The sequence below is a fragment of the Pipistrellus hanaki genome (genome assembly GCF_964339955.1).
Source record: "Pipistrellus hanaki genome assembly, chromosome: 2".
NCBI classification, from domain to species: domain Eukaryota; kingdom Metazoa; phylum Chordata; class Mammalia; order Chiroptera; family Vespertilionidae; genus Pipistrellus; species Pipistrellus hanaki.
The window spans coordinates 83,197,040-83,224,023 of record NC_140504.1 but is presented as its reverse complement, the minus strand read 5'-3'; the positions used below and the strand labels follow the sequence as shown (position 1 = coordinate 83,224,023).

Sequence of the window (26,984 nt, the reverse complement as noted above, 5' to 3'; positions counted from 1 at the left end):
TATTTTCTATAGATTTTATAAAAGACAATTGGAAGAAAAGTAATATACTCCAAGAATAGGTAATATATGGTCTAACTTAATAATTATATTTTATATAAATAATCTTACCACAAATAATTAGCTTCATGAAATTTGCTTTTCTTTTCCATATGCCCTTAGTAAGTTTTTAAACATTTTATGAAATGGCACATTATTTTCCTGGGATCAGCACAGCAATTTTGGGGACTTCTCAGAATAGGAATTTTTATTTGTGCGTGTGTGTGTGTGTGTGTGTGTGTGTGTACAGATTTAGTTTCATTATAACAAAGCGACTTGTACACTTTTAACATTCAAAACTGAGCATCATCTTTCCTTTCCAGTGAAACATAAAATTTAAAAATAAACAGGAACAAAATTACAATAGAGAAATGTCAATTCTGAATAAGATCCTACAGGTTCTGCTGATTCTCCCATCAACTGGCAAGGCTCAAGTCATCATTAGGAGAGAATTTTATTTTAAATTATTAAAATCTTAGACTGCAAGGATGTCCGTTAAACATCACAATTAAACATTTCAGAGGAGAGGCCATGTTGTCAAAATGTCCACTGAACCCATCCTTTGGTGATCTTCTATAACATCCCCCTTTATAAAGTTTTTTTTTTCTTTTTTTAAACAAGAGAAAGTAGACAGGAACATGTTGGTAAATGCTAACTATCCATATTCACATAGAGACAGCGCAATCTCTGAGCCCAACATACAGAGAAAGGAGGGGAAAAGCTAGAATTCTATGCACTACTACACAGGGGCCTAGCAACCTCCAGCTCCCAGCAGAGCTAAGGGAGCAGAAGGTTTTTTGTTTTGTTTTGTTTGTTTGTTTGTTTTTATTTTTCCCCCAAAGAGCATGGTGGTGTTGACCAGGGTGACTGAGCACAAGAGGCAGGGGTGGGGGGGGAAAGAAAAAGAAAAAGAAAAAGAAAAAGAAAAAGACTGCAATTTGCTCCCAGGGACTGGAGAAAATTAAAAAACGTTGGAATCCATCAGTGTTCATTAGTCATCTTCTCCTTCATCTTCCTCTCCTTCTTGCCCCTCATCATCATCTTCTTCTCCTTCATTCTCCATCCCCTTCTTCAATATCTTTTCTTCTTCATCGTCATCATATTCCTCTTCTCCTTCCCGTTCTTCATCATCCATGTCAGGAACCAAGTAGTACTGTAATGGATTTGGCCAAATGTCATCTTTGACGACTTCTAACTCATCTGCACCTGCATCAGAATGGTCAGCAAACCAGGTGAAGAAGCTTCCTGGTTCCTCCTGCTGGCTGAATTCTGTGTTTGACTTGAATGTTTCATCAAATCCTTTCCAGATTTTTATTTGATTTCAGTGGGGTTTGAAGATGGATCACCACTCTCATTCAGATTAAACTTTGGAGAGAATTTTATTTTCAAAGTAAGAATTTTAATCAAAATAAAAATCTATTCTGTAACCTGATTTAATATCTTTGAATTCTGTCATTTCAACTCTTGTCATATAATGCAGCCCCGCTTCATCCTCTTCCCCAAGCAGGGAAGACACTTGTGGATGATTGGCAAATGCTCTTACCCCAAAATTTGGGATTTTGGCTATCAATTCTGACCTCTTCTGAAAAAAGGGTTGGCGGAGTTTGTTATATTTCTGTTCTACTTTCAAAATCTCCTCACTGGCTTGTTCATTAAGTCTGTCTCTTTCATTTTGTACTTCATCAATATGTTCAATCGCTGCTTGCTGTTCTTCTTCTCCCTTTGGCACATCCTGAGGGGTCAGCTTCTTCTCCAGCTTCGGGGCTGGAGGCAGTTTCGGTTTTTCTGAGGATCTGAACGCTGGGAAGTCACCAGGCCCAAAGGCTCACTGAACACTCAGAAAGGTAATTTTTACTTTTTAGGGCACTTTGAGAATCAAATGCCAAAAAAGACCTGGATGCTTTTTCAGAAAAAAAAAAATAAATAAAATTTATATATATGATCTGAGATCCCCAAATGTTTAGGTACCATATAAAAATTTTTTTAAAAAATTGACTCTGTTGGCTTTTTTTATTCTAATGGACATCGATTATTTGAACTATCAAGCATTATAAAGCAATAAACTTGACTATTTTTTGGAATTTAGTGTGTGTGTACTTGTCAGAGATATCCTATTCTGACTTGATGGCCACCTGTCCACATTCTATAAACTATCATATAATTCAAAGAATATTCTGGTGATTTATCTTATGTCAATAAAACAGCATTCATTTAGTTTATTGAAGATAAATCTGATGATATCTAATATACAAAAGGTTCTGTCATATAAAAAGGTTCTGCATCTCTTCTCAGAAACTTGGAGAGAAGAAAAAACATTGCGGGTAACAACACACTTGCAATCAGCTGAGAAAATAAGCAAACATTTCAGATGCTGATGTAAACATTATCTTAATAGTTTAATTTGTTTTTTATTTCATGTTCTATTGAAGATCATAATTTGCCTTAATGTGCTGAAAAGTTATATAATTTCTCTCCAAGATATGATCACATTTGGTCAATTCAAATTCCATTTCCTTAATGAGATTAGTAATAAATATATTCAAAATATCTTAAAGAAACATCAGCCAAGCATTTTACACTAGTTTTGTCCATGATTTTGGTAATAACTATCATTGTTTTTAAGTTTTGATAAGAATGAGGAGTATGGTATGAATTTATATGAATCTAGATTTCAGCATAACTTTGAGATAATTATGATGCAAAAATAGAGTAACTTTGATTTTTTGTCTTAACTCTAGTATATATAGGGTGTCTCCCAAAAATGTATACATACACTTTGAATAATTATAAAGGCACTGGAGGCCCAGTGCATGAAAATTTATGCACTGGAGTGGGAATTCCTCAGCCTAGCCTGCCCCCTCTCACAGTCCGGGAGCCCTCAGGGGCTGGAGATGACCTGGCAATTAGGGGGAGGTGACACCTCCACCACACCTCTGCTGCTGCCACTGACAGCACAGCATAAGCCTCTTCCGGCCTTGGTTATCAGACCCTTGGACCAGCCCTGGGTGGGTGGGCAGCCTCCATCAGAGGCTTGCCTGTGCCTAGGACCAGCCCTGGGCGGTTAGGGTCTGAGGGGACTGGGGAACTCCAGAGGCAGGTGCACGGAGTGGCAGGGCCTGCCTAGGAGTGGGCCCAACCTTGCTGTGTGCCTGCCACCCCCAGCAGGGTTGAGGGGACTAGGTGCTGCCATATTGTAGCTGTGGGTGCCACCATCTTTGTGACAGTTTGAGTATCAACTAGCATATCCCCTCTTTTAGATAGGATTGTTTACTAAAATACATTTCACTTGAAAAATAGAGCTATTGGCTGTTAAAATATGTATGCGTTTTGGGGGGCACATTTCTCTGTAGAAAATGGATTTATCTTTCCTTCCAGAGTTGTTGAGAAACATTATTTGAAGACATCCAATCAGACTTAAACTAACTGAACCAGTGTAACCAGTTTGGCTCAGTGGATAGAGGGTAGGCCTGTGGAATGAAAGGTCCCAGGTTCCATTCCAGTCAAAGGCATGCACCTTGGTTGCGGGAACATCCCCAGTAGGAGGTGTTCAGGAGGCAGTTGATGGATGTTTCTCTCTCATTGATGTTTCTAACTCTATTCCTCTCCCTTCCTCTCTGTAAAAAATCAACAAAATATATTAAAAAGAAAAAACAAAACTAACTGAACCAAAAGGCTGTGATTCATTAATAGTTAAATTAAGATGAATTTTAACAAACACATTAAATAAACTTTTAAAAATGCAATATTTGAACACTAGAAATTTGAATTAATTTATTTTACTAGTTGAGAAAAAATAAAAATAATTGAGAAAATATAACTTATATCCTAAATTTTCATTAATATCAGGGACTATTTTATTATCATCATGAGAAAGCAAAATTAAGAAATCAATTCATATGACAATATGAATGATAATATCTATTCTGTAGTGCATGATAAAGTCATTAAAAAAGAAGTTGATGATTCTGAAAAGAGAAGTTTGTAAATTTCCCAGATTGCTTAGTCTAGGGCGCAAGTTTTTTATTTTTATTTGTTTGCATTGCTACAAAGATATGATAGGAATTAAATTGCATCCACACATAAAAACATGTGGATGGATCTGTATTGTGCATGAAAGAACTTTGTATTTTTTTATGAACAGTTGAAGGTAATCATATTTGCACCCCACAAAGTCCAACTTCCAATCCATCTGTTGCCATAGTTGAAAATTTACTTCTGCCCTTTTGTCATTATTTGATACCCTGTTCTGTAACAATCTGCTTGAATCTACTCACTAAAGCAGTCAAAACATCCATAACTTTTAAAGAATTCTAATTGAACAAAGAAAGCACCCTGAGCCCTCTACCAAATTATCAAGAGCTTATCAGCCACGCTGTCAATAACAGCATTGTGTTCTCTTTACCAGCTTCTGCACTTCAGAATGAAAGACACTTCTTTGTGCTGAAGTGAATTAGGGATTATATTTTGTAAGAACCACTATGGGTGATGGACGCCTAAGTGAGCTCCTGCTGCTGGCCTTGGACCTTGAAGCAGCCAAGAATACTAATAGCAACAAACCAAGAGCAGTTTTTGCTAGTTTAAGATCATGCCAGTCTCTATTGAGGTAAATAGGGATTTGATAGATGCAATGATCTGTCTGCTCTCACAAGCAGCACATAAAACTTATTTTAAATTGCTTATCCTCTTAGATTTCATCTGAAATGCAGGACAGACTGTGACAGAACTGATGATAATATTGGAATACGACTTTGAGGCACACAATTAAACTAGCACATTGCTTTTTTTTTTTTATCACTGTGTCTTTTTGCTTTCTGTCAGTTACCATCCCTGCAGAATTTAATGAAAGCAAAATAAAAATTTAAAAGAAAAAAATGAAATGAAAAAAGTGATGCCCAGGAGAAGACCTACTGCTTCAAATCACTGATGAAAGGAGAATATGGCAGTGTGGGTTGTAGAAGGAGCATTTAGAGCCCTCACATTACTGCTGATTTTCACACCATATTCCATCAGTGTGTGTGTGTGTCTCAGAGGGGCAGTACCTTGCAGCAGGAGACTCTCCTAGAGAGAAAAACTGTTTTCAGATTCTCTGTTCTGTGGAATCTTCCTCTCCAGGATTCACAAAATGAACTGTTGTTTTCCAGACTCAGCATTTATTTCTCTTGTGTTTTGCTACTGAATAATAGTTATGTACAGTTTGGCCTTAAAATGGCACCCCTGGAGTGAATCACTGTAACAGTAACTAATGTGAAAAGTTGATTTACAGATTTCCCTGTGTCAAACGCTCATTTCATGGCATTAGCACAAGCATTTCTTCAAACATCAGAAAAATAGAGGACTGACATTTCTAGACTAAGGGCTGAAAATTGTTGTAAGGAAGGGTAAGAATCAGGCAATAAAACAGTGAGTACCAGCTGGGCAAAAGGAGGTTTACAGTTGTGAGTATTTGAAACACAGTTTAATATTGTACTATTATTTACCAATTATTATATTATTTCCATACAAGTGACTGTAAATCTTTTTTTTCTATCCTGTATTTATTACCAATGCTTTCATATCTGTTTGATTAGCCAATCTGGTACCAGAAGGATGGCATCATATCCACTTGAAAAATGCCAAATATTGAAAGTATAGCCTATCAGGGACAAAGCATGGGGTATAATGGTTATATCAGTCAGATTTGTCTCAGTGATATATATCCAAAGCATGCATAAAAAACCATTATATATATATATATATATATATATATATATATATATATATATATATATATATATATATATATATATTGTGTGTGTGTGGAGGCGTATCTTGTGCTTCATTTTATGGTGTTTCACAGATGTGGGAATTTTTTTTTTTTTTCAAATTGAAGGCAAGACCCTCCACCAGCAAAAAATAATATGACTCACTTTATTGCATCATTCACTTTTTCGAGGTCGATTGTAACTGCACCAGTGCTATCTTTGAAGTATGCTTGTATGTCCCTTTATAAGAGCAGTCTTATAGAAATTCTTTCAGAAGACCTTCAAACCTATGTTTCCTTCCTTCTTTATAATCCATCGCCTACTCAATAATGTTTATCTTTAAAAATTATATATATATATATATATATATATAAAATTATGTAAATATATATATAGATCTCTCTGTCCATATATATATATATATATATATATATATATATATATATATATATATTTCAGAGAGGAAGGGAAAGGGAAAGAAATAGCTACATCAAGAGAATCATTGATTGGCTGCTTCCTGTGTGCACCCTACTGGGGATCAAGCCTGCAATCAGGCATATGCTCTGACAAGCAATCTAACTGTGACCTCCTGGTTCATAGGTCCATGCTCAACCACTGAGCTAGGCCAGCGGGGCAATACTGTTTATCTTCACTGCTCTCAAACCCAAGGCTGTCTTTTATTCTCTCTCCAAATTCTAAGTTATTTCCCCCTCAGGCTATATTTGTATCTTCATTTCCAACCTACCCAGTGGAAAGAAACCTTTCTATTAGTCTTCCATTGGTAATGAACTGGTGAACCATTAAACTAAGATATTAATAAAAGATTATTCTCAATGTGTTGCTCCTTCCAGGAACAAAAATCCAATGTGAAATTAATAAAAAGGGAGAAAATGAAAGTAGGATATATTAAGGTAATATATTATTTTATACTCCTCAAATGTCACCACATCCTAAAGGAAATGTGTTCTCTGATTTGGAATAACTCTCCCAAGAACACTCTCTTAAAATGAGTCTATAGAAACAACATGCATCCCAAGGTGCTGAGGACAATTCCCCTGGGACCCTACACTGTACTCCCTTATGGACTGATTAAGGCATTGCATCTTTGCTTCTGGTAGAAGGTGGCACATTATAGCAGTATGACAGAGATCTGCTAAAATTGAATTCTCTCTCTAGTATAAGCAAGATATCAGGGAATTTATCTACAAGAGTGAATAGCATTAATTAAAACAATTGCTTTTGTTTGGTTATATGTTACTTTTACTTATATGACCTTTAAATCCCCTTCAGGTTTTATATCTAGCAACTGCTATCTATGTGATAGCACTAAGAGATACAATTGACCTGTACTGCAGACTTATGGATGGACCTGTTAGGCCAGGCTTATTTCTCAATTAACCTTGATTTACTAGCCTAATGCTAAGTGATAATGGAGAAGAGCTGCCTATAAATTCTCTAAATCACTTTGTATACCACACAAGAGATACCCTATAAACAAATATCACTGATACAGAGGATCATCAATACAAAAATCAGTTTACTGCTTGCCATGAAAATGTTGTTTACTTTCACCTAAGCCACTGCTGAAAATGATTCCAAAAGTTATAACCATGAGCATATACCATATATTTACATAACGCTTTAAAATTTTCAAAGAGGTTATACATTTATTTTCTTATTTTATTATCACGACAACATGGAATTTTTGAGAATTTGTTTGGAGATCCTAGGAGGGGAGCACAGCTACTCTTACACCCTTGATGGAAGACCGTGTCCCCTGCTCTGGGGGAAGCTTGTCCTCATTGACCCAGGATACAGCTTTGGGAGGGATGCACATAGATCGGTGAGGGAGGAGGGGGACATCTGCTGAGCTAGCCAGATCAGCCAAATCAACCCTGGTGATCAATGGGGTGACAGATGTCGCAGCCAGATTGCCCTCACATCCTACATTGAATTTTTGGATTTAAAAACAATATATAAAGGTTAATAGGTTATACAATAGCGTAAGTTTTGAAGAGCAGGTAAATTAGAGAATATTTTAGCCTGATCATGTATATTTGGATTATATTTGAGCATTTTATTGCATTTGTTATATCTGCTCTACTATATGAAGAGAGATATAAATATATAAAGTTAATACTTAATAAACAAAGCAAAACTAGGATAGAACCCAGATTTTCTAATTTCTTATGCAAGTGCTCAATAGGCTTTCCTCTGCACTTCACACCATGATATTCTGACTCCTATTTAAAGCAAACAACCTCCCGCATCAATTCAGTAACCAAAGCTGCCAATATTGCCATTCTTTTATATACATGCCAAAAGGTATCAGTGACTGTGGATTTGGACATGTGTCCTCTTGAATTATCACGAAGTGTTCATGGAGCTCTAACAGTGTTTGATGAGATTGTTTTAGGTCCTACTGAGAAAATTGCACTGTTCCCTGCTAGGAAGATTTTATAAAAGTCAATGACTATCATATAATAATTATTTCTAGTCTTTATTAATATAGAGTCTGTAATGGGGAAAGGAGACTGTTAAAACTAAAATAAGAGACATATAACAAAGAAAAAATATTTGAATAATTAATTATATTTCTCAAATTAGATTATTCCTTAATTATAATTTGTACTATATGAATAGTTCTAACAACTTAGTCTTTTTCCCCCACAGCCTAAAATTGCTTTCTAAACCTAATCTGCTTGAGTTAAAAAAAAAACAAACTTTCCAAACATGATAACATATTATTTGTACAGATTTAATAATTTCCCCAAAAATTATATTGATGCTTTTTATGTTTAATATAAATGTTGATGCTGGAAGTCAGGTATATTTGTAACAATTTTATAGATAGATTTACAGAGAATTAAATGTGTTTCAAAAAAAATTAAAAAAGGTTTTTGGAGATTGCACAATATTTGAATATGCCTAGTGGTGACTTAAGATAATTATTCCAATAGTACAAAGATGTATAATTAAGAAAATATAAAACCAAATGTCAGGTAAGTCCAGTTACAAAATGAAAAATTGTACACATTGCTCATTACTATTTTTCTCTTATTGCTAAAGAAACATTCATGGGCTAATAATTATGCTTTGGGGCCTATCTGCCAAGTACATTTGGAAATTTACTTCATGATGGGATCTATTAAAGAAATAGAAATACTGAAGAGACAGGACTTCATTATGGGTTAGTCTAATTTTGCTGGATAATTTGCATCTTTTTAGAAATTCATGAAACTCAAGGATATGTTTTTACTCCAACACAGACTTCATATCAATTGTCAGTTGTTGTTTTTCTCCTATAGGCATTATGTGGAAGTTTTATCATAAATTCTTATTATAAAAACTAAAAGTAGGAAGAAAAAAAAAAAACCCTCTTTCTATTCCTTATCATCTAAGAAACGTCACATGATCTATGCTCAGCCAATCACTTAGAGATAATTGATGGCAGAGTGACAATGTGATGGATGATGAGAATTTAGGAACAATGAATCCAGTGACATGAAAATAAATATCAAATATCTTGTGACGATACTGCCAGTGACATAATAAGGAGCACATTCTTGTAGTAGAATTTGCTCCTTGGTCCCTGATAGAATCTGTTATCACTAATTAATTATTAATTCTAAAAAATTAATTAGTTGTCCAATAATGTTAACTTCAATTGTTTGTAGTTAGCAATTGGGATTGCTGACAAATTCAGGACTAGATTTATAAAAAAAAGGTACGTGCATAAGTGCACATATATTTTCATGCTTTGATATTTTAATGTCTACAGCACACACAAATTATGAAAAAATGTGCTTAGATTCATCCATTCTTCAATTGTAAAATATGTCTTTAGTGTGTCCTCATCAATGCTGTTTTTGTTGAAAAGAACAGAAAACTAATTGAGTCAGCCATTTGAATAGATCCATAAAACAAAGGTAGAAGGAGAGACACTTATTTTATTGAAATAAAATGATTTCCCTAACAGGTTTGGCTCAGTGGATAAAGTGTTGGCATGCAGACTGAGGGGTCCCAGATTTGATTCTGTTCAAGGGCATGCTCCTTGGTTGCAGGCACATCCCCATTAGGGGGTGTGCAGGAGGCAGCTGATGGATGTTTCTCTCTCATCAATGTTTCTAACTCTCTATTCCTCTCTTCCTCTCAGTAAAAAAAAAAAAAAAAAAAAAAAAATCAATAAAATAAAATAAAAATGATAAAATGTAAGAATGGGGTAGATGTGGTTATTTTTGGAAAGGAAAAGCAGATTGGTATGGGTGTAGATGCTGCTATAGCCCTTAATCTCACAGGAAATGTTTGATTGATAAGACAGAACATTAGAGCTCTGGGCCTCGGTTCTCTGCTTTGAATGCGAGAGATATGAAATGTGAAAAATATCAAAAGATGCCTGCTTTTACAGGAAAAATGGAAAATGTGACCTTGCTATTGTAGGTGGTAGCCTGACAAGCTTGATTATCTCCCTCTTTCTCTTGAATCATCAATTTCACTCTCTTCTGAATCATTTCTATCAGGACTAAAACATGCTATACTATACCAATTTAAAAAAAAAAACTTTCCCCCCCCCAGATGCCTCTCTAGCCATTAGTTTCTTTATTTCTCTATATCAAAAGTTGTCCAAATAGTTATCTCTCTTTACTGCCTTTTCTTTCTCAATTCCTATTGTGTTTGGATTTTTTTTCCAAGTTTTGCCCTAATTCTTATCAAATCACAAGTGACTGCCATGTGGTCAAATCCTGATTCTTCATCTCTATCAGCACTTCAACAACTTGTCATGGTGGTCACTCCTACAGTCATGAATCATCTTTTCACTTTGACTTCATGAGCTCATGTACATCATAAGCCATTCCTGTTTAGTCTCCTTTTTGAATATTCCTTAATTAGCTAAAATCTAAATGTTAAATCATACTGGGACCTCAGTTTTAGACTTTTTTATTTCCCACTACATTTACTCCACAAGTAATCTTATTTGGTCCCATGGCTCTAAATGGAATCTCTATAGACTACTTCAAAAATATATGTATATACAAATAGCCTTGCTTCATTAACTATAGACTTAACTATTCACCTGCCCATTCAAAATCTCCCTGTGAATACCTACTTGGTAAATCAAACTTATTGAATTTGGACTACCCCAAATGTCTTACTCCTAAAATCTTGTCCATTTTGAGCAAGGCAATTCACTCATATAATTGTTTGAACTAACAATGGGACTGTTCATGGTTTTTTGTTTATTTTTCACACTCAAAATTCAATCTATTAGCAAAATCATGTCATTGAAACTCAAAATGCATTCCAAACTCAAGCTACTCTCAATATCTCCAGATGAGTTCTAAGAACCATTGTTTTTACTGAGCTACAGAAATAACTTCTTAACTGATCTCTCTGGTTCCAATTGTACCTCTTTGCAAACTATTTTCTACATGGTAGTCAAAATGCTCCTTTGCAATCATACTCCTGTCACAACCATTTGTCTGGCAAAATAGATGTTATAATGGTTACTTAGAAGATGACGAAGAAGAAGAAGAAGAAGAAGAAGAAGAAGAAGAAGAAGAAGAAGAAGGAGAAGGAGAAGGAGAAGGAGAAGGAGAAGGAGAAGGAGAAGGAGAAGGAGAAGGAGAAGGAGAAGGAGAAGGAGAAGGAGAAGGAGAAGGAGAAGGAGAAGGAGAAGGAGAAGGAGAAGGAGAAGGAGAAGGAGAAGGAGAAGGAGAAGGAGAAGGAGAAGGAGAAGGAGAAGGAGAAGGAGAAGGAGAAGGAGAAGGAGAAGGAGAAGGAGAAGGAGAAGGAGAAGGAGAAGGAGAAGGAGAAGGAGAAGAAGAAGAAGAAGAAGGAGAAGGAGGAGAAGGAAAAGAGTCTTATAGACCCAGGACTCATACCCACTCCCCATCTCACTATTTTTAGAATATGATTTTGCTATAATTTTGAAATTATTTGATCTACTAAAATATAATTCCAAAATCATTGAATAAATTGTTTATAATTTTTTTGTTATTATACTTCGATGTAGTGAACATCAGGAAATATATCTTCATGAGAATCTATATATATATATTTATACTATAAATTCTAAGAAGGCCCTAGCCAGTTTTGCTCAGTGGATACAGTGTAAGACTGCAGACCAAGTGTCTCAGGCTTGATTTCAGTCAAGGGCATGTACCTTCGTTACAGGCTCCCCTGGTTGGGGCTTGTGCAGGAGGCAACCAATCGATGTGTTTCTCTCACATCAATGTTTTTCTCTGACTTTCCCTCTCTCTTCCACTCTTTCTATAAAATATATATATATTTTATAGAAAGAGTGGAGATTGAGATATATATATATATATATATATATATATATATATATATATATATATATATCTCAATGGAAAAATATCCTCGGGTGAAGATTAACAAAAATAAATTAAAAAATAAAAAATAAAAAATAAATTCTAAGAAGGAGGATTATTATTCAAAGGATTTATAAACATCTTTTAAAGGCTATTGACAAATATAATCAAATGCCCACTAATAAATTAATATCCATTTCTTATTTTACCAAAGAATATAAAACTGCAAGTGTGATCCATCCCCAGATAACACCATGTACTATTAAAATAAATGAAAAACAAGATGACATAAGTTTATTAATATGAGATGACAAAGTCATTTTTCCCCACTTTACCTTATTAATGAGACTGCTCATTTTTATAGCTCTGGAGATCTTTATGTATTTTGTGATTTTTTTTTCTTTACCACTACTCATTTTATTTCAAGGAGTTGAGAGTCTTTTTAAAAAAATATATTTTATTGATTATTTTTTTTTTTACAGAGAGGAAGGGAGAGGGATAGAGAGCTAGAAACAACGATGAGAGAGAAACATCGACCAGCTCCCAATGTACATGTACATGTCCTTGTACATGTACAAGCAATGTACATGTCCTTGACCGGAATCAAACCTGGGACCTTTCAGTCCCCAGACCGACGCTCTATCCACTGAGCCAAACTGGTTTTGGCAGCAGTTGAGAGTCTTTACCTTATCTTTCTATCCTTTGTTTAGTAAATATTGGTACACATACTCTTCTCAGTTTACCTTTTGAATTGTGTTTTTTGATGCTGATACTTATGTGATCAAATATACACATATATCATTGCTTATTTTGCTCATTTAATATTTAATAATTAGTAGTATTTTTCAATTTTAAGATTTTTGTATATTTTGCTTTAACAAATGAAACCTTTTTTTTTCATTTAAGAACTATTTTGGGGTATATTCTAAAGCTAGTCCCATTATTTTTACCCAAATGGTTAACCTTCTGTGAGAAAGCAAGTTATTGAATAAATGTAACCTTTTGTTCATTTAAGAACTATTTGGGAGTATATTCTAAAGCTAGTCCCATTATTTTTACCCAAATGGTTAACCTTCTGTGAGAAAGCAAGTTATTGAATAATCCTTCATTTCCCCTGTGTGTTTTTGTTTGTTTGTTTGTGTGTGTGTGTGTGTGTGTGTGTGTTTGTATCTTCAGATATCAATTTTATTCTCCCAAATTTTTTTTTATTTAAATATTTTATTGATTTTTTACAGAGAGGAGGAGAGAGGGATAAGAGAGACAGAAATGTCGATGAGAGAGAAATATCGAACAGCTGCCTCCTGCACACCCCCCACCAGGGATGTGCCCGCAACCAATGTACATGCCCTTGACCGGAATCGAACCTGGGACTCTTCAGTCCGCAGACCGACGCTCTACCACTGAGCCAAACCGGTTTGGCTCTCCCAAATTCTTTGTTCACACTTATTACTATACTACATAGACTGCAATACTCTTGCTTTGTAAGCAGTCAGGTTGTTTTGTCAATCTTGTTAATCATTTATCTTAGAACTAAGCAAGTACCTAATAAGTGTTTTTAAAGTATGAATGAGGTTAGAGTCACTGTGATGCAAAACATGGGAAGTGGAAGAGGAGATGTTTGGAATGAATATGCTCCATTCAGGATCTCTGGTCACCAAGCCTGGGCCTCCTAAATGTTCTACAATGCTCAGGAAACAGAAAAGAAATATTCATTTCCAGTTCCCTTGAGTTTATGCTTGGAAAAGAAAATTTTCTTTAAGAACAAGATCTTACCCTCTTCATCAACTGCTGTACAGTTTGGGAAATATAGGAACAAAGTTAATCTGTTGCTTCCTTAAAAATAGCAGAAAGCATTTGCTTCCATCAAGATGGTGGCATAGGTAAACATGATACAGCTTCCCATCATCACATTAAAATAACAAGTAAGCTTTAGAACGGCCATTATTGAAAACCACCTGAAATCTAGCTGAACAGAACACTTATAACTAAAAGTATACAGAAGCCGCCTATTAAAAGAGGTGGAGTGTGAAACAGGCAGGCCCCATCCCACATGTGATAGTTAAAAAATCAGAGGAATATCTCAGCTGAGGTGATCCCCTCTGAGGAGTGAGGAGACCCAGCCCCATAGTATCACCTTCAGCTTAGGGTTCCAGTGTCAGGAAGAGCAGTCCCATAACTTCTGGCTGCAAAAACCAACAGAAATTGTAGCTGAGTGGTATAGTGAGCTGCTAGAGTCTCAGGTGTTCTTAAAGGACCCATGCACAGACTCATTCACTTTGAGCTCCAGCTCTGGGGTGGCAGCTCAAAAGGTGCCAGGGACATATAGGAGGAAATGAATTGTCCGGCTTCAGAGCAAAGGTTGGAGGTGCAGCTTCCTCCAAGACACAAAGTTAACCAGGCTGCATGGTTGACAAAGCTGGCAGTGGGGTTAGTGAGAGACAACCAAAAGACTGACCAGGCTAATGGTGGGGGGAAGGGGGCAGTGAGGGATGACCAAATGATTGAACAGCAGGCTGAATGGGGTGACCAGGTTGGTAGGCAGGTCAGTAAGGGACAACCAGGCTGGAAGGGTGGGGGGCAGTGAGGGGCAACTAGGCTGGCAGAGGAGATCCCAGGATAGCAGGGGGGCTATAAAGGGTGACCTGGCTAGAAGGGTGACAGTTAGCAGCAACCAGGCCAGCAGTCAAATGTCCCCCAAGGGGTCCCAGATTGGAGAGGGAGCAGGCAGGACTGAAGGGGAACCCCCTCCTGTGCACGAATTTTGTGCACCGGGACTCTATTTCTATATAATAAAGAGGTAATAGATAAATTGACCATCACTCCAACACACAGGATGGCCACTGGCTGCCATGTGGTAAAAGATGGCTGCCCCCATGTAGACACAAGGTGGCTTCCATAAGATGAGCCAGCAAGGGAGGGCAGTTGGGGGTACCAGGCCTGCAGGAGAGGGCAGTTGCGGGGAAAAGGCCTGTAGGAGAGGACAGTTGGGGGTGACTAGGAGTGCAGGGGAAGGCAGTTGGGAGGGATAAGGCTTGCAGGCGAGGGCAGTTAGGATGATCCAGGCCTGCAGAGGAGGGCAGTTAGGTTAATCCATGCCTGCAGAGGAGGGAAGTTGGGGGAACCAGCCTGCAGGGTAAGGCAGTTTGGGGGGGCCAGGCCTGCAGAGAAGGGCAATTGGGAGGGACAAGGCTTGCAGAAGAAGGCAGTTGAGAGGGTCCAGGCCTATAGAGGAGAGCAGTTGGGAGGGACAAAGCTTGCAGGGGAAGGCAGTTTGGGGGGTGACCAAGCATACAGGGGAGGGCAGTTAATGAGACCCAGGCCTGAATCAGAGGGGTGTTGGGGGAATTGGGCCTGTAGGGGAGGGGAGTTGGGAGTGAAATGGCCTGCAGAAGAGGGCAGTTGGGGCAACCAGGCTGGGAGGGGAAGGAAGTTAGGGGTGACCACACCAGCAGGAGAGGGCAGTTAGGGGCAATCAGGTCGGCAAGGGAGCAGTTAGGTGTTGATCAGACTGGCAGGGGAATGGTTATGGAGTATCAGGCTGGCAGGCAGAAGCAGTTAGGGGCAATCAGGCGAGCAGGTAGGCTAGTGGTTGGGAGCCAACAGTCCTGGATTGTGAGAGGGATGTCTGACTGCCCAGTGGGATCAGGCCTAAATGGGCAGTTAGACATCCCTTGAGGGGATCCCAGATTGGAGAGGGCACAAGCTGGGCTGAGGAACACACACCCCCTCCCTGTGCACAAATTTTGTGCACCGGGCCTCTAATATATATATTATAAAAGCATTAGTGACCTTTACAATGGAGTGACTGGAACAACCAGTCCCTATGATGTTCACTAGTGAGCAGATGCTCAACACAGGAGCTTTCCCCAACCCACAGGTCCAGATTGCCTGCCAGCCAACCTCCTGGTTCTACCTGCCCCCCAGCTGGGAGGCCCTGATTGGGGGTGGGCCCTCAGGCTGAGATATGGTGGGTAGCTGTGGAAATGGCCCTTTTCCCAGGGAGGCTGAGTGCCTGCTCCCTCCTTGGGGCCAGCAGCCATTTTCCACATCCCTCCCCCTGTCTCTCCTCTGCATCCAGCTGACACTGATCGAATGACAGGGGCCAGACCCCAGGCTGGGATGGAGAACTGGGGTTGGGTGGCAGCAGATGTGGGCCATGAGGGAAGAAGGGGAGAGGTTGGGAAACTGATCAGCCCTGATTATCAGTCAGGCCTAGAGACTCCACCCATGCACAAATTTCATGCAGTGGGCCTCTAGTCTCAAATAAAAAAACAAAAACAAATCAGAACTCTATAAAAAGAACTAAATATAATGGAGAAAAGCAATCTACCATATATATAGAGTTCAAAATACTGGTTATAAGGATGTTCAATGAACTTAGGGTAGGTAAATTCAGTGAGAACTTCAACTAAGTGAAAAAAAAACTCATAAAAATTAAGGCAGAAAACATGAAAAAAATATGTCAGATATGAAGAATATAACTGAAATGAAGAATACATTAGAAGAAATCAATGGTAGATTAGATGAAGCAGATGATTGAATTGGAAAATTGGAAGGTAAGTTAGTAGAAAACACCAAATCAAAACAGCAAAAAAAGAAAAAAAAAATCTAAAAATGAAGATAGTTGAAGGGGCCTCTGAACAATATGAAATGTACCAACATATGCATTATAGGAGTGGCAAAAGGGGAAGAAAGAGAACAAGGACTTGAAAACCTATTTTTTTTTTTTTTAATAACAGTAAACGTCCCTAACTTGGCCAAATAAATAGATACATAAGTATAGGAAGTACAAGGTCTCAAACAATGATCCAACACCAAGATACATCATAATGAGACTGGCACAAAATATTAAAAGTGATGAAAAACAAGGACTTATAGCCAAGACTGCCTACTCAGCAAATCTTTATTTGGAATCAAAGTGCAGTTAAAGAGCTGCCTATACAAGAAAAGGCTGAAGGAGTTCATCATCATCAAACCAATATTATAGGAAATATTAAAAGGCTTTCTTTAAGAAGAAGAAGAAAAATAAAAAGGTCAGAAATATAAATAATAAAATGGCAATAAATACATATTGATCAATAATTATTTTAAATGCAAATAGATTAAATGCTTTAATTAAAAGGCACAGGATGGCTGAATAGATTGGGAAAAAAAATAAGAACTGCATAAATGCCATCTACAGGAGACTCACTTCAAATTGAAGATACACACAGATTAAAAATAATGGGATAAAAAATATATTTCATAAAAATGAAACAAAAAAGCTGGAGTAGCCATACTTATACCAGATAAAATAGACTTTAAAACAAAGCAATAACAAGAAACAAAGAAGGACTCAGTAATTCCACTTCTGGGTATTTATCCAAAGAAATCCAAAACACTAAAATGAAAAGATATATGCATCTATATATTCATTGTCATATTACTGACAATAGCCAAGGTATGTGCTCATCAATAGACAAATGGATAAAGAGTGGTACATATACAAAATGGAATAAAAAAGAATGAAATCTTACCAATGTGACATCAAGGATAGATCTAGAAGTTATATATACTGTGCCACGGTAAAATGTCTTAACATACTAGCCTTGGGACATGGGAGGTCCCACACATTGGAACAACTGGGGTCAGGACATCAAACTTTCATTGTCACCACCTCCTGGAGCACTGCCTACAGGGCCATTTCCAGGTGCACTGATCCCTGAGGGCTACCACCATAAAATGGTCAGCTGTGAAGACAGTTCTATCATTGATGTGAAAGAATAAATTGGCACATTGCCCAAGATTCTTGAATAGCTATTTTAAATAACTTCTTCCATCAATCTATTTTAACTTCTTACATCAATCTACTTGTGTCTACTTAGGACTAAAGGAGTATTTCTTAGCAAAGTGTCTCCAAATGCAAATATCAGCCACTCCTCTCATGATCATGTTTTTATTTTTTATAGTTTCCACTTGGATAAGAAAAATTTTGAACCTTTCCCAGTCCCCATGTTTGTAGAAAAGATCAGGCCAGTGATTTATTCCCAGTAGAGTATTGGTGATGATTTATTCCCGGTAGAGTACTGGTGAAAATGATTTGTGCCACATGCATGATGCACTGTATAATATCTCATCACTTCTCATGTGTTTTCCCTACTCACACTGCTGGACATGTAAGTCGGAGGAAAAGGGAAGCTGTATGAGGAAAAGAACCTGAATTCTGAGGTCAGTGCCTAAGAGCAATGATGCTTAAGATGCACCCGGTCAGGGACATTTGCAATGGCTTTATATGAACTAGAAATAAAATTCTTGGGCTACACTAACATATTTTGGATTTAATTATTCCAATAAGACAATCCTAACACAGTTAGTATATACTTAGCAATGAGCAATGCCAGTCCACAGTGTCTTGGGACGGATATTATAAACTTTCTCCCTTAAATATTAGGTAGTGTAAAGAAATGGATCACTTCTCTCTGAACAAATGTATTTGCCTTACCTCTCATTCTCTCATCCACCTCTAATAATATATCTTCCATTTTAATACATGGGGAATCAAAAAGGCTTGTCTCAGTATTGGCTTTATTTGTATAATGAGAAGCTATCAATTCAGGGCCTATTTTTATAAGGATCATGTAGGGTATGTTTGATACCTTTACAACAGTTTCTTAAACAATTAAATTAGAAAATTAAATATGTAATATTTGAATATATGCTTACATTGCTTTTAAGGTTCCACCCCCCCTAAACACATTATGCAAAACTGAAATTGTTCCCTGCTTTATAAGACACTATAAGCTAATGAAGAGACAAATTAGCATAACTATACTTTAGTAAAAACATACTCTGCCCTAGCTGGTTTGGCTCAATGGATAGAGCATCAGCCTGCGGACCCAGGTTTGATTAGAGTCAAGGGTACATGCTCCAGGATGTGGGCACATCCCTAGTAGAGAACGTGCAGGAGGCAGCCAATCAATGATTCTCTCACCTCATTGATGTTTCTCTCTTTCTCTCTCCCATTCCTTTCCTCTCTGAAATAAATAAAAATATATTTTAAAAACATATACTCAATATATGAGATGTCCTAATAAAGTCACATATTGCATTACATTTTACTAGAATAAAGGAAATTTAAAGGAAGTGAATTAAATCACATGATAAAACAAAGTTTTGACATTTTAGTTTTTGAAGCATGGTATTTAGCATTTCAACATGAGAGTCATGGTATTTATAAATGCTGGAGATTACAAAAATTCTTTTTGACTTCTTTCAGATCCACCGGTTTGCTGTAAGAGTAGATAACTCTTAAGATATCAGTAATGTCATAGAGATGGTAGAGTTTATGAATAAAAATTGATAAGCAAATATCACATTTCATGTTTCTAAAAATATAAAATGTAAAATATGAAGTAAAGATAAAATGAGGCAGAACAGAATACAATCTAAGAGAAAGTAAATTCTTTAAAATTATGAGTTCCTCAAGTTAGTAAAGGCTTCTCAATTTTGAAAACTTACCTAGATGGTGTCAAAAACTAAACTTTCCTTCATTAAGGCCATAGTATATGTAGAAAAAAATGTCACAGTCAACTTTAAATAATTTAATAGCCAATTCATATGTACATTAGTAACATGTTACACAGAAAAAAAAAACTTCAAATATCATCATCTTCCACTATCTGTCACCTGTTATCAGCATCAATAACAATGCAATAAGCCCAGCTGGTGTGGCTCAATAGTTCAGCATTGACCTATGAACCAGCAGGTATTGGTTGTGATCCTCAGGGCTGGATCCCCAGTAAGTGATATGCAGGAGGCAGTCAATTAATGACTCCCTTTCATCATTGATGTTTCTATATCCCTCTTCCTCTCTGAAATCAATAAAATATATATTTAAAAATTACAACACAATTAAAAAGAGAAGAGAAAACAAAATAAAAATGAGAAGAGTGTAGTGAAGGTCTGGGATGGGGGACAAGTGCAGGATGGGGGGGGGGTCAATGGGGAATAAAAGGAGGACATTTATAATGTTGTCAACAATAAAGATAAATTTAAAAGAATAAGAAGAGAATAAATTAGGTGGAGATAAAAATGAAGATTATTCCACAAAAGTAAAAATCAACATAAGAAAATGTTAGAGAAAAATAAGTTATATATTATTTACTTTTGAAAATGCAATACATTACAATTGAGTGATAACTGTATCTTCTATCAGGAGAGGGAATGTTAATTTGTTAGAGATATAAGAGGTGGAGGTAAAATAGACCAAACAACTCTTGCAATTTGTAATTCAGAGGTACAGAGGGATGAAGTTAGAGTAGTACCAATGAGACTGAAAAAAGAAAAGGCATATTTCTAATGTATCTCTTATTTTTCTCAATAGGGAAGACTTCGACATTACAAATGACATAGTTTTATTGGAAGAAAATTAATAAAATGGTAGTAAAGGCTGATGAAATAAGAAATTCTGAGAGATGTGTGATGCTAAAGATATAAGCTATAATGACTTCACAATGACTACATTAATTTAATGTAGTTTCAGCAATTTTTAAACCATCAAAATACATAAATAATAGAATTACACACTTTGGTAAGCAAGTGCATTTTCTCTACATTGGTAGGAGACACTATAAAATTACAGAACATTTTTAAATAAATGCTACATAAATTTCCCTTGATTTTACAGCCAGGTGAAAAGCAAAAATGGTAGATGGTACATTGAGTCTCTAAGATACAAAAAAATAAAAAATTAGAATAATCCTGCCAATTATGACTTTTCGTGTCTCAGTTCATGAAATTATGTGTAGAAACAATGTTAAATAGCATATTCAACATTTAATTGTCAATGTCAAATGGTTAATTTGTATAACAAAACACCTTTTCCACATGGCAGTGACCTACCACAAACTGATACAGGAGCAAGATAGCATTCTGTAATTGGAGGTTTGAAAAGCTATTAAAATGGGTGCTGACAATTTCATTTTTGCTTGCAGTACTTATTGCTGTCTCCCTATTCATTTACTAAGAAATCAGAAAATAGCTTTATCACAGAAGCCTTTTTAAGACAATAACAATTTTAACTATGATAGCCCTGGTGTATGTGGCTCAGTTGTTTGTAGCATCTTCCTGTGAACATGGGTTTGATTCCCAGTCAGGGCACATACCCAGGTTATACGTTGGGTCCTGTTTGGGGCACATATAAGAGGTAACCAATCATGCTTCTCTCTCACCTCTCTCTCTCTTTCTCTCTCTCTCTCTCTCTCTCTCTCTCTCTCTCTCTCTCTCTCTCTCTCTCTCTCTCTCTCTTTCTCTCTCTCTCCCCCCCCCCCTTTCTGCCTATCTCAGAAATCAGTAAGCATGTCCTTGGGTGAGGGTTTTTTTTTTAATTAATTATGTCAAATTATGTGTCATAATAAACTTTCAACTTTGTACAGTAAGTTCCTTCGTTACCACCCAAATTATAGTGTCTTTTTTTTTAATTCTATTTCAGCAGTTATTTGCCTTGCAAACATTACTTTTTATTTTATTTTCTGAAGTAATAGTTTCCTATACCATTACCTATGGCACAAACTTCAAAAAATATATTATCACAAAGTGGATTTAACAGAAAACATTGTGCAATGTTCTGTGGGGTTTTATCTACCCAGGAAATGAATGTGTTATATACTATGTAAAATCTAGCTATAAATGCAGTTTTATCTTTTAAGAAATTTTCTGAGTGACATCAGCCTGGTCTATCCTCATTTATGCTAAATTTCCTTTCTAACCTTTCTGTACACAGCTGCAGAATATAGGCAACATACAAATGAGACATATTTAGAAAGAATATTTCATATTTCTCAGAGAGTTTTCCAATTCATCTATAAATAATCTTAGCAACTTAGATATCATAGGCCTTGTGTAAGAGTAAATGTTATAACTAGGTAAAACTCAGAAATAACACTTTCCCTCATTTACCTCCTCAACCTATCTACAGTTTTGGTGACCTAAATTTGTTTACCTATTGCCAAAGACTATGGAAAAGAGGCTAGAGGCTTTCTCATGATTGGCTTTAATACAATAAACAAGAAGAAAACCTTTATTAAATTAATTTTCCAACTTGAGAAGATTTTAGTCTTCTAAATAGCTATCATAATTGATGTAAGTACAATATTGGATGTACAAAGGGAAAAAAATTAAAACTCAAGCAGGTTTACACAATGTAGGAAATCATTATCAAGAAGTCGCATCTGAATTCAGTAAAGAAAGCCATTTCAGATAGAGAAGAAAGAGATAAATAAATATTTGAGAGAACTCACTGGGGGTAGAATGTTATGCTGCAAATACAGATACATATATCAAGGTAAGCAGTTTGAACTTCCCTGTAAAAACAAGGTAAATATAACTACACAAATAAATAGTCAAATTTCACTGAGCATTTAGTATTTACCAACTGCTAGACTTACTAAATTTTTTAAATAACCTATGAGCTGGGTATTATTATTATTATTCGTTCATTAAAATGAAAACTGAGGTGGTAGACAAATTCATTTACCTCTGGTGGCAAAACCCTAATTTGTACCCATGCAATCAGAATTCAGAGCCTATAGTCTACACTGCAATACTCTACCATTCTAAGAAATCATATTTTTATATTATGATGTGGAAGTATAAATAGGCTCCAGACACTGCCTCCTTATAATTACTTAGTAATGTTTAATTATATAAATCTTATTTTAGTTCAAAACCTAATGAATAGGATGAAGGTATCTTGAAATTACTGAAAATATCTTATTAAATAATATCTCATACTATATTTTATTCAATCAAATATTCTCATAATAAACATTATTTAAACTTTCTTGCTTACATTCCATAGCATTTTTCTATTAGCTATTATGATTCAATTTCTTTAAAGTGTGTTAGCTATCATTGTTAGACATGTAGGTTTTTATGTATCCAAAACATTCCACAGTATATCACAATCGAATATCTGAAATAAAATAACAAAAATTTACCTATGCTCTGGCCTTAAAGGTGCTTGAGCCCATAACCTAAAACGAGTAGAATAGGCTTTGGAATCTGACTCAGCTGTATTCAAATCCCAGATCTACTATTTATTCAGTCTGACTATGACTGTGACTTTGGTAGATTATTAACTTTATTTGATGTCAAACTTTCTTATTTCTAAACTGTAAATACTAATACTTCACTCATATATTCCTGGTGAGAAATATAAAATGTAGTGTTAAATTGCATAATATACATTGTGAGATATAAGAGTTTTAAGAATTGGTGTGCCAATGTTATTCTTACTGTTCTTTTTGCTGTTATCATTAATTGTTGAGTAGGCGAGCTTTCTTCCAAAGTCACTCATCCCAGCTAACTTAGTCATTGATATTCACTTATTGCCAGATTTTCAATGTTAATGTGAAAAGTCATTTTTTTAAGGTAACATTTATTTAAGCTCTTCTACCAGTGACTATTAACCGGTACAGTCAAATGACCATGGGATATATGTCATTTCCAGACACCCTTCAGGGGTGATGCTCTTGTGGAATGGCTTTGTATCTAGTTTCCTTAGCATAATGATGAACTTGAAGCAAAATAATCTTGACACTTAAGTCAGAGAGTTTTCTTTCAGCTATTCTAGTATAAGAATAATATATTTGAGAAGCTGAATGCTGTCAGTTGAATCTAATTGGCTGAATTTTTTTTAAGTGGAAGGAGGGGCTAAAACTGACATATTCTAATAGATATGATGCTATACTGGGTTTTATCTTGGATGCTTATTAGTTTTCAAATAGTTTTCAAATATTTCTCAGTTTTGAATTTTCCCAGATCACATGTTGTTGGCAAATAGGGTTGAAAAAAGGAAATACAAATATTGTTTGCTTTGCTTCTCTATCAAAATTTTGAGTCCTATTCCCCTAAGAATTTGGGTTTTAAATGAACACCTGGAATTAACAAATGGAACAAAAACATGTAGGTTTAATTATTAATCTTTCCTTTCCAAATTTAAATCTTATCAAAAACCTTTTTCACTTATTATCATTACTAGTCTTGCTTACAAGTATTTTTATTGAAGGTTTGAGTCCTGAATAAATTTGCATTTAATTCATATATGAAAGTATTAAAGTCTTTTTAGTTTATTTTAGTTTTCCCAATATTTAATACAAAAGGTATCTGTGTATGAATATATATATATATATATATATATATATATATGCATATTTATACACACATATAACTTTGTGTGTATTTATACAAAATAAACTTTTTTAACTGGTTATTTTTATTTCCCTTTTATCTTATCCAAAACTCTGCTTAATTTTTGGTTTCAACACAGTCTCACTCACGTACTTTCTATCATGTTTCTAGTTCATTATACTTATTATTGCAACTATTTTAAAGCTGCAAAGTAAGTTCTTAAAACTGGCCTCATAGAAACAGGGACTTCTTCTAAAAGTCAGTCATTAGTTTGTATCTAAAATATCTCACTTTAAATCACTGAAATTCCAATTCTTAATTTGTTTTAGGATTCAGTTATAATATATATAGCATTATTCATCAGTAAAAGGGAATATTCTAAATGCTATATTCAAAGTACCAGGGTCTCTTCAGATCAATGGAACCTCCCAAAAGTGAAGTGCTAAATTTCAAATACAATTCAGCCAATGCAATAATGAATAGAAGTTATGTTTCCTGTGTTAGACTAGCAAGATGGTCAACAGAAACCTAAAGGATAACAATCCATTGCTTTAGCAAAAATCAAAGGTCTGACTCTCAATGCTGCAGATACATAAACTTGATTCTGTCAGCACATACAGAGTATGTCCATCTCTCAGGACCAGATATGGATCAAGCTCATGCAACTGATGATAAAAGTAGAAGCTCAATCGTTCTGTGGATAAAACACGATGGATTTTTAATCCTAATCCTACTTTTGGCTATCACTCATTGGTTTTTACTTTTAATCAAATAATCCCTTTAATCTTACTACAAATGCAATTTCTTTCACAGCATAGTCTTCTAGCAGTTATAAGGTGGTGAATACAATCAGAGCATCCCCAACTTTATTTCCCAACCTTTCAGAATGTTTTCAGCATTTATTAGCAGAATTTCTCAGCAACTTTTTTCCATATACCCAAATCTTTTCTGACAGAAAGGAAAAGAGATTAACCCTCTAAATAAAAAGTAAAATAAATAAACAAATAAATAAATAAATAAATAAATAAGCAAACTATTCCTTTTAAGTTTTCCAAACCCTAAAATTTTAATGATTCTCTCTTCAGTGGATTTACCTTCCCCATTGAATACATGACATCTGCTTTATTGTGTTATTGAACAAAATATTTTGTAAAAAACTGCCTTGCTATAGTACTGAACTTGATCCCAAAGGCCTTTCAGAAAGGTCATTACCAATTACTCTATAAGAACCAAAACATCAGATGCTTAATAGTAGAAAGTTCTCATATGACCCATGATTTCCAACCTCCATTTCTTATTATGTATGCAAAGGGGTTGACTCGAAAATGCTCATATAAGACTATAACAACTGACAGCAGCTTTTCCAAGGTCAGAGAATATCTGTGATAAAATTTGAGCTAAAGGGAAATAGGAATCAATCATGCTTTCATGCCAATTCAGAGAGACTAAAACTTACCAATGAATCAAATGCCACCTATTTCACCAAACAATTCATACCCATGTCCATTTAAAAAAAAAAAGGCTGATTTTGAATCCCAATTTAAAAACAATCCTTGGAAACTCCTATATGTGAGACCATACATCTCAGCTATCCCAGGAAACTCCCATATTTACCTTTAATCCTGGCATAGGTATTAATTTTGTTCAGCTTTTCCAAAACTGTCCCAGTTTGAAAATGTGTTTCTTGCAAAGTCAATTCCATGTCAGCTTATGCAGATCTTATACAACTTTCACCTCTGCACATTCAGCTCCAGTCTAACTGGTTTTCTATATTCGCATCAGATGGTCTTTGTATATCGGCATTAATGGAGTGTTGTTTACTACCTACTTTCATCTGTAATTACTATGCATTCTTTATCTCAAGTCAATAATCATTTAGGAAGTTTTCCTTGACTTCAATGAATAAATACCATAACCCATTATCCACCAATATCAATAAATTAATACTTATATCCACCCCATTGTTCAATGCACATAGTCATATATTTGTATTTATTTCATATAATTATGATGACAAATATAGTTCTGTCATCTCCACTAGATTGAAAACTACATGGAAGCAAAAGTTGGAAGGGTTTTGAATACTGTAAGTCCACCAAAACTAGCATCATGCACAGAACAAAATAATCCTTTAATTATTTGTTGAATAAACCAAAACAATTTATTTTAAAAAGTAATGAATTTAAGAACATTTATACAACCAATTATACATTAGCATTTATATATGTATTTATTTATTTACTTATTTTTATTTTACTCTTAAAATACCCATCCAGTTTCAAGAAAAATTAAAGAAAGAAAAAAATAATAGGATTAATAATGGAGGGCCTACCACTCTGTGTCTAGAAAACCTTGCCTTAGTCTTATTTACATGTGTTATTCTATCTCTGACTAAGAGAGAAGAGAGGGAGAGGGAGAGGGAGAGGGAGAGGGAGAGGGAGAGGGAGAGGGAGAGGGAGAGGGAGAGGGAGAGGGTCAGGGAGAGGGAGAGGGAGAGGGAGAGGGAGAGGGAGAAGGAGAGGGAGAGAGAGAATATTGAATTTGAAGGATGTGTGACAGAGGAAGCATTTGTTATGTTGTGCCAGCCAGTTCCATTTACTTTGAAACCTCGGCAGCAAGGCTTGTAGAAGGGAAGGTTGTACTGATCTTTGAGAACTGACATCATTTTTAAAATGTCCACAGACTTATCCTATCTCTTCTTCAATTT

The 26,984-nt window shown here is 35.7% G+C and overlaps 1 pseudogene across 1 annotated transcript; it reads right to left on the bottom strand.

The window, feature by feature from the left end:
* Positions 1–963: 963 nt before the first annotated feature.
* On the bottom strand, positions 964–25,979 carry LOC311617397 (protein SET-like; annotated as a pseudogene). Its single transcript has 2 exons — positions 25,892–25,979; positions 964–1,836 (listed from the first exon to the last, which is right to left on the bottom strand). The product of its transcript is annotated as a protein SET-like (transcript).
* Positions 25,980–26,984: the final 1,005 nt, after the last annotated feature.